General features: G+C 38.9%; 1 pseudogene; it reads left to right on the plus strand.

Moving 5' to 3' along the window:
* The first annotated feature begins 6,582 nt into the window (after window positions 1-6,582).
* Window positions 6,583-7,595, plus strand: LOC110299866 (annotated as a pseudogene).
* Window positions 7,596-8,775: the final 1,180 nt, after the last annotated feature.

Consider the following 8,775-nt stretch of genomic DNA (forward strand, 5'->3'; position numbering starts at 1 on the left):
TTGGAATTTTGATGGGGATTGCATTGAATCTGTAGATTGCTTTTGGCAAGATAGCCATTTTTACAATGTTGATCCTGCCAATCCACAACACCCGCCACAGCACCTTGAGCATATTTATGACAGTTATTTTACCATCTGCACCTGTTAAGGTTATCATCACTGTCATTCATATATTCCATATGAATATATGAACACCTAGAATGTGTGGGTCTGATAATTATAGAGAAGAAACTGGACAGAGATTGACAGGGCAGCAGCGCCTTTACTCCAGGTAAAAGATGACTGCAGAACAATAGAAATAAGCATGGGGTACCATAGCAGCAGCGAATCATAATTCCACGGGAACGGGAATTATAGTGCATCCATCAGAAAACATGTAATGACTTTTTAATACATGTGTCTTTAGGTAGTACTTTGAGGAGACATCACGCTTAGCCCAAAAGATCTTGAATTCATTCTAACCATGCTTAAAGGCTGTATGGGAAGCATTATACTGACATCAGTGCTTTAATTGCACCTCAGAAAAATGTACAACATCATTTACAGTGATAGTGAAAAAAAAACCCCTCAGATCCCCAAAATATATAATCCACAATGGCTGACTTCCAAAAGAAAATTACCAGATGTTACAACAAGCAGAAAAATATTACAGAGCAGAAAAATCAGTCAATATAAACTGACATAGGAGTGACAGTGATGATAAATTTATCAGGTGCAGATGTTAAAATAACTATCATAAATATGCTCAAGGTGCTGAAAAATGTATCAAATAAATATGATTAAATTAGAAATAAGTGACCAAAAAGATCTACATAAGCCTTCTTAAGTTATAATAATGTGTGTTGAAATAAAAAAATACATCAATTGAAATTATAAGCTGATTGCATGTAGCTATATTTAGCAATGATTGGACAAAAAATATGTCTTCCTATATTCAGACTTTTACAAAATCTGTGAGGAAGAAATATAAAGAAATCAATATCAAGGAATAACTGGACTCAGCTATGAAATAAGTTGTAGCCAAGGTAAGTAATAAAATGGATAAGGGAGTGAACAAAGCCCAAAAGATGAGGATTATGGCATATTGACCTTGAGAAACTGGGAACTAGAGATGATGGAGAAAGACTTTGTAAATGATACAAGAGGGGAAGCAAAACAACATGCCAGCCTAAAATTCTGTATATAGGGAACATACCTTCAAAACAGAAGCAAAAAATATTCTTAGAGAAATGAAAGCTGAAAAATATACTGTTGGCAGGCTAAGTCTTCATGAAATGCTGAAGGAAGGTTTTTTGTTTTTTGTGGTTTTTTTGTTTGTTTTGTTTTTGGAGTGAGGGAAAGCAATCATATACTGAAAGCAAGGGGAAATACTAGTAAGCAACCCTAAAATACATTTTCTCATTGCTTCATCCTTTTGAAAAATATTGACTGCTTAAAGGTGTAAAAAGGCTTAACCCATTTGTGAAGAGCTATAATATTATTTAGCGGTAGGCAGTTTGGAGAAAAGAAAAAAGATCTACCAACTTAAGTCTTAAGATCAGGAGTCCATATATTAACTGCATGAGAATAAATATGCCATAGGTAGGGGTCAAACACGACTGCCACCAGAAAGGAGGAGAGAAGGATACAGATCATGTAAAATAATGATATTACAGGAAAGAATTGTGATGTTTGTGTGATTAGTTATTGAAGTTCTATGGGTTGGATCCCTGCCTGCCCTGCAGGGAATTTATAGCAGTATCACACTTTGGAGATTCTGCAAAGAAATCACTAAAGCAAAGCTTCTCTCTGTGCATGTGATATGTGTGATATATGGATAGATGGATGCGTTATATGAAAGTAGGTGTGGCATGCCTGTGCATATGCACACACCTGTGTTTGCACTTGTAGAGGCTAGAGGTCAGTATTGTTTTTCTTCCTGATTTGCTCTGTGTTATTTTTTAGGACTGCAGATGCAGATCATTTTTTTTCCCTCCCACTTGAAATGGCCAAGGGATTTTCACAAAGAGCTTTATTCAATATTGTAGAGGGGGGGGGGACCACCAATCAACAAACTTTAGCACCTTGCTTATTACCTCAGCCTTCAGATCAAAATGTTAAGTGGCTGTGCTTCATTTCTGGATGCAGTGGTCCAAAGAAGAGCAGGCAAGCTTCTCAAGATAGAAGTCTTCATTTGTTTTTGCTGGTAAAACATACTATATGAAACTGTACCATTCATATCAAACAGAAATTTTCTTGGTTTACAATGAATTGTAGGGACTGAGAGATGAAGGACTGAGTATCAATTTTTGATGACAGCCTTCTTGCTATAGAATCAGATGAGGAAGTTGGAAGGTCAAGAGAAGCCAACTACAATGTTCATATATTCTTTTATACAGAATACATTTCTTTTTTTTTAAAATTAGACATTTTCTTCATTTGCATTTCAAATTCTATTCCCTTTCCTAATTTTCTCTCTGAAAGTCCCCTATACCCTCCCCATGCCCTGCTCCCCAACCCACCCACTCCCACTTCCTGGCCCTGGCCCTGGCATTCCCCTGTACTGGGGCATAGAATCTTCACAAGACCAAGGGCCTCTCCTCCCATTGATGGCTGAATAGGCCATCCTCTGATACATATGCAGATAGTGACATGAGCTCAGGGGGTACTGGTTAGTTCATATTGTTGTTCCTCCTATAGGGCTGTAGACCCCTTCAGCTCCTTGGGTACTTTCTCTAGCTCCTTCATTGGGGACACTGTGTTCCATCCAATAGATGCCTGTGAGCATCCACTTCTGTATTTACCAGACACTGGCATAGTCTAACAGGAGACAGCTTTATCAGGGTCCTGTCCGCAAAATTTTGTTTGTATATGCAATAGTGTCTGGGTTTGGTGGTTGTTTATGGGATGGATCCCCGAATACATTTCAACACCAGTGGCATCAATTTCATGGTGGTGGATCATTGGTGACAAAACTATTAAAGGACCTGTCTTTAAAATCTGTTACATTGTTATTTAAACAATGGATTTTAGGGGGAACAAATATTCAAATAATATCTGTACATTTTCTCTTCTTACAAGAGTTATAAGTGAAACCTCAGAGTTCTTTCCTTGACTCTTATGTTTAATGGCTTAGTCTCCAGTCCTTAGATATATAATTCTAGGTGATTGAAAATTTAAATCTACAATTCAAAGCTTATATTTGTAAGCATTTAAAGAAAGTTCCGCAAAAGTGAGTTCAGGACCCTGTCATTCTACTATCAGATTAGACATGGATGCTTCAGTGAAGTTGGGGCATACTAAATTTTGCCAGCAGCATTGAGTTTGCTAAAGCAGAAACTTTATGGGAATAATGGACACTATCTCATGGACAAGGACTTAAACTAGAAGAAAATATGCTGGTATTTATCCATTAGTGTTGGGAGTTGGTAGTTTTTATAGGTAAAATGTAAGTCTGCTCTGAAATAAAAGCTTAGAAAAGCCAGCTGGCATACAAGCCATAAGAGCATCTCTTCCAATGCCCCTTTCAATAGAAAGAAGAGACACTGATAACCCAGCCACAGAGGGTGAAGCTGGCTGGATCTTGTCAGTGTCTAGGCATTTTATTTGTTTGTTTTTGTTTTTCTTTGTTTGTTTAAGGAGGTAAATTTCAGATCCCATACATACACTATACAATTTTTCCCTACTGAGTGACAGCCACAGCTTTAATATGACATTTAATAAAGCATTGAATATTTCTGTTATATCTTAAAGAAAAACAATGATTAGTAGTGTGAGTGGATGATGAGCCCAGTTTCTGAATCCAGAGGGAGCCTGTTAATGAGACTTCATATATTGGGTTTGAATGTGGATTAAATAGGAATTGACACCAAATCATAGAAGTGAAACTTGGTGTTTTATTTTTGGATTTTAGTTTTGTTTTTGTTTTGAAAATGGTTTTTTTCATACAATATTCCTAGTTATAATTTTTCCTCCTCCTATTCCTTCCAGATCCTCCCCACATCCCATCCACCCAAATATATACCCTTTCTTTCTTTTTTCATTAAAATACAAATGGGCATCTAATAAATAAATAGATAAATAAGTTAAGGTAGAATAAAAACAAACAAATGGGAAAAAAGCCAAAGAAAAGACAGAAATGGAATAAGAAACACATACAGATGCTGAAACACACACACATTTGCACACCTAGAAAACCCATAAAAACAAAATCGGAAACTATGATATTATAAGCAAAAGATCAGTATAAAAAAACAAACAAACACCCAGACGAAACAGTGTGATATAAAAAGACTCTAAAACTATCATTGAGTGTATTTTTTTTTATTGGCCACCTATTGTTGGGGAGGAGACTTGCCCTTAAGCATGGTTTGTATACCCAAGAGATTCCATGAGAGAAAACTAATATTTTCTCCAGTTATCAATTGGCGATAGCTCTGGGTTAGGGATATGGCTTATGTCTGCTCCCATATCAACACTGGGATCCCAACTTCCTTAGACCAGTACAATTCCTGTGCCTGCTGTCACAGTCTCTGTGAGTTCATGTGCACATCAGTCCTGTTATGTCTAGAAGGCCCTTTTGCCTGGCTGTCTTCCATCCTCTCTTGCTCTTACATTCTTTTCATCTCTCCTGCAGTTTCCTGAGAGGTGAGCAGAGGGATTGGATGGAGGCATCTTCTCTAGGACTAAGTGTTCCAAGGTACTATATGCACATTGTTCAGTCATAAGTCTCATTTTTGTTCCAATTTACTTCATGAACTCACTTCTCTAATGATAGCTGAACAAGATGCTGATCTATGAATATTACAGAATGTCATTAGGAGACCTTTAATGGACACATTCCTTTAGAAAGACAATAATATTTGGTTTTTCCATAGGCTCATGGTCTATATAAGTTCATGTTATTTTTGACCCAGGCAGTATTGGGCATAATTTACACTTCATGGAGGGAGCCCTAATTCCAATCAAATAGTGTTTACTTACTCACACAACTTTTGTACCACTATTGTACTAGGATATCTTATAAACAGGTGACTATTGTAGATCACAGGTTGTAACTGGGTTGGTGATTACTTATCTCCTCTAGTAGTTTACCAAGTCCCTTCCTAGAGTTCTTAATTGTTAATAGGATATGAAAAATGTTAGGATATAATTTACTAAGACATAAAAAATAGCTCAAAACAGCTGAACTAGAATCTGATAACACATATAAGTACACAATCATTTTCCATTGAAATATATATTTTATTTCTACAATTACTAGCGATATTAATAGAAATAGTATTCTTCTTTATAAGATATGCCTTGATTTACTAAAGTTGAGTAGATTAAGATTATAACTGACCTCATGGAGTTTCTTATATCTCAACTTGCTTCAATATTCAAACCAAGATGTAAGAAAACAAGATTCAAAACAAGATGTTATATAATGGCTGAATGTGTCTCCAAAACCTTTCATAGCAATGTCAATCTCAAAGATTGTGTTGCTGGAAGATGATGTCTTTTGGGAAGTGCTTATATAGTAAAAGCTCTGCTTTCAAGAATAGATTACCGCTGTTTTGATAAGACTTGTAGGAGAGGTGTGATTCTCTCTTGTTTTCTGCCACCTGAGTATACAGGTAGAAGTCCTACAGCAGATGCAGCCGCCTTGTTCTAGAAATCGATAGCCTCTAGAATCCTGAGAAAATATGCTTCTGTTTGCAGAGTAGAGGTTTTAGTATTGCCACAGCAACACAGAGTAGATGCCCAAAGTATCTGGAGACTTGGCTCACTTCTGTTTTTCTTGAGGTACCTAGATAACCTAAGGTGTATGGACATGTCCAGAACCTTACTTATCTTATACGACTGGGCACAGTGCATTGAATGTACCAGGCTTCTATTTGAAAGTGAATTTTGTAATCTTTAGCTCCATAACATAAATCCTAATTTCTTAAAGCTGCCTGGTTATCTCCAATTTCAAGTGTGCATGTTAGATATAAGATATCAGTCATGGTCATGCTTTTAAGGCAAATGTATTCAATATGTCTTGTTGTAATTTAATTTAGATTACTAAGTTCATCACCATGAAAATAATAATATTGGATATGCTTTAAAGTTTTGGAGATGTCAAAAAAGGAAAAATATAACAGCTTCTGTTTATAAAAGTATTGTCTACAAAACTACTATGAGTCAAAGATAGCTTAAGGGGAAAAAAGAAAAGTGTCAAGAAAATAGGACCACCAATATTTTAAATAAGTCCCAAATAAAGAACACATCTGAGGTGGTTGGTGAGCAGGGGAAGGAGAGATGGGATAGGGGGTTTTCAGAGGGGAAACCAGGAAAGGGGATAACATTTGAAATGTAAATTAAGAAAATGTCTAATAAAAATAAATTTAAAAATTTTATAAAATCTTCATTCATGAAACTTGTCCCCATATTCCCAGGTGTCTGTGGAAAAGACTCAGCAATGGAGACAGAAACAATGTGGAGGCAGAAGTATTATTGATCTCATCCTGTATGATGGTCCCACTGGATACATTCAGACCCATGTAAAGAGTCATGTAGAGCTCTCTGCTCCTCCCTGTTCCAGAGACAGCCGCATCTTCTTGTGCAGTATCAGGCTTGTCCCATAGACAAAATGGTGAAGGTCGGTGTGAACGGATTTGGCCGTATTGGGCGCCTGGTCACCAGGGCTGCCATCTGCTCTCCACGTGGCAAAGTGGAGGTTGTTGACATCAATGACCCCTTCATTGACCTCAACTACATAGTCTACAAGTTCCAATATGACTCCACCCACGGCAAATTCAACGGCACAGTCAAGGCCTAGAACAGGAAGCTTGTCATCAATAGGAAGCCCATCACCATCTTCCAGGAGCGAGACCCCGCTAATATCAAATGGGGTGAGGCAGGTAGTGAGTATGTCGTGGAGTCTACTGGTGTCTTCACTACCAAGGAGAAGGCCGGGGCCCACTTGAAGGGTGGAACCAAAAGGGTCATCATCTCCGCCCCTTCTGCCGATGCCCCCATGTTTGTGATGGGTGTGAACCATGAGAAATATGACAACTCACTCAAGATTGTCAGCAATGCATCCTGCACCACCAACTGCTTAGCCCCCCCTGGCCAAGGTCATTCATGATAACCTTGGCATCGTGGAAGGGCTCATGACCACAGTCCATGCCATCACTGCCACTCAGAAGCCTGTGGATGGCCCCTCTGGAAAGCTGTGGTGTGATGGCTGTGGGGCTGCCCAGAACATCATCNCTGCATCCACTGNTGCTGCCAAGGCTGTGGGCAAGGTCATCCCAGAGCTGAACGGGAAGCTCACTGGCATGGCCTTCCGNGTTCCTACCCCCAATGTGTCCGTCGTGGATCTGACATGCCGCCTAGAAAAACCTTTCAAGTATGATGACATCAAGAAGGTGGTGAAGCAGGCATCTGAGGGCCCACTGAAGGGCATCTTGGGCTACACTGAGGACCAGGTTGTCTCCTGCGACTTCAACAGCAACTCCCACTCTTCCACCTTCGATGCCGGGGCTGGCATTGCTCTCAATGACAACTTTGTCAAGCTCATTTCCTGATATGACAATGAATACGGCTACAGCAACAGGGTGGTGGACTTCATGGCCTCCAGGGAGTAAGAAACCCTGGACCACCCACTCCAGCAAGGACACTGAGAGCAAGAGAGAGGCCCTCGGTTGCTGAAGAGTCCCTATCCCAACTTGATCCCCAACACTGAGCATCTCCCTCACAATTTCCACCCCAGACCCCCATAACAGGAGGGGCCTAGGGAGTCCTCCCTACTCTCTTGAATACCATCAATAAAGTTCCTGCACCCACAAACAAACAAACAAAAAAAGAGTCATGTAGAAGCAACATTGAAATCCTTGAAGTATTAAAGGGGGGGGGGGAGGTGATGCATGGAAGTGCCTTCTCCCACTAATAAGATTAACGTTCTCGTGAATGAGCCTTCATGTAGCCAACAAAATTGACTTCCTTATAACCTTCTGCCATGTGAAGATGGCTTAGAACTCTCCTTCTTATGGTTTGTCTATGAAACTTTCCAACTCCCAAATGTGTTTAAGGGTTGGACCTCAGCTAATGGTGCTATCAGGGACTTCAGAATACTTTATGTGATGGAGGATAACTGGATAAAGAAGGTCATGAATAGTGTTTCATTAGGGACTATAAATTCTTTTTATTTTATTTTATTTTATTTTTGTTTTTGTTTTTTGGGTTTTTTTTTTTGTTGTTGTTTTTGTTTTTTCGATACAGGGTTTCTCTCTATAGCCTTGGCTGTCCTGGAACTCACTCTGTAGACCAGCCTAGCCTCGGACTCAGAAATCTGCCTGTCTCTGCCTCCCAAGTGATGGGATTAAAGGCATGCACCACCACTGCCCGGGCAAATTTTTTTATGCATTTTAACAAACACCTCTTCCTCCGAGATCTGAAGTGAGTACCCTATGCCATAGGATCCAACCTTCATTATGGTCTTTCTCCCCACATGCCCAGAATCAATAGAGCCAAGAACTAAGGATAGTTGAAACCATTAGCCAAATTAAATTCTTCCTCCCTTTTCAAGTTGTTCATATTAGACATTTTTTATCACAACAGAAAGCTGAGAAGACTAAACACTACTACCTTATTCTTAGACTTTCCAACCTCCAGAGTACTGAGAAAAAAAAAGTCTCTTTTTTACAAGTTAAGCAATCAAAGCACCACAAAACAAAGTGAAAATGAATTAATCCTTGTTCTACTTTATATTAAATTGTTTAGCTAATGAACATCTTAGACATTTGACTAAACATTAGTCAAATGTTA

Source organism: Mus caroli, chromosome 8 (assembly GCF_900094665.2).
Source record: "Mus caroli chromosome 8, CAROLI_EIJ_v1.1, whole genome shotgun sequence".
NCBI lineage: Eukaryota > Metazoa > Chordata > Mammalia > Rodentia > Muridae > Mus > Mus caroli.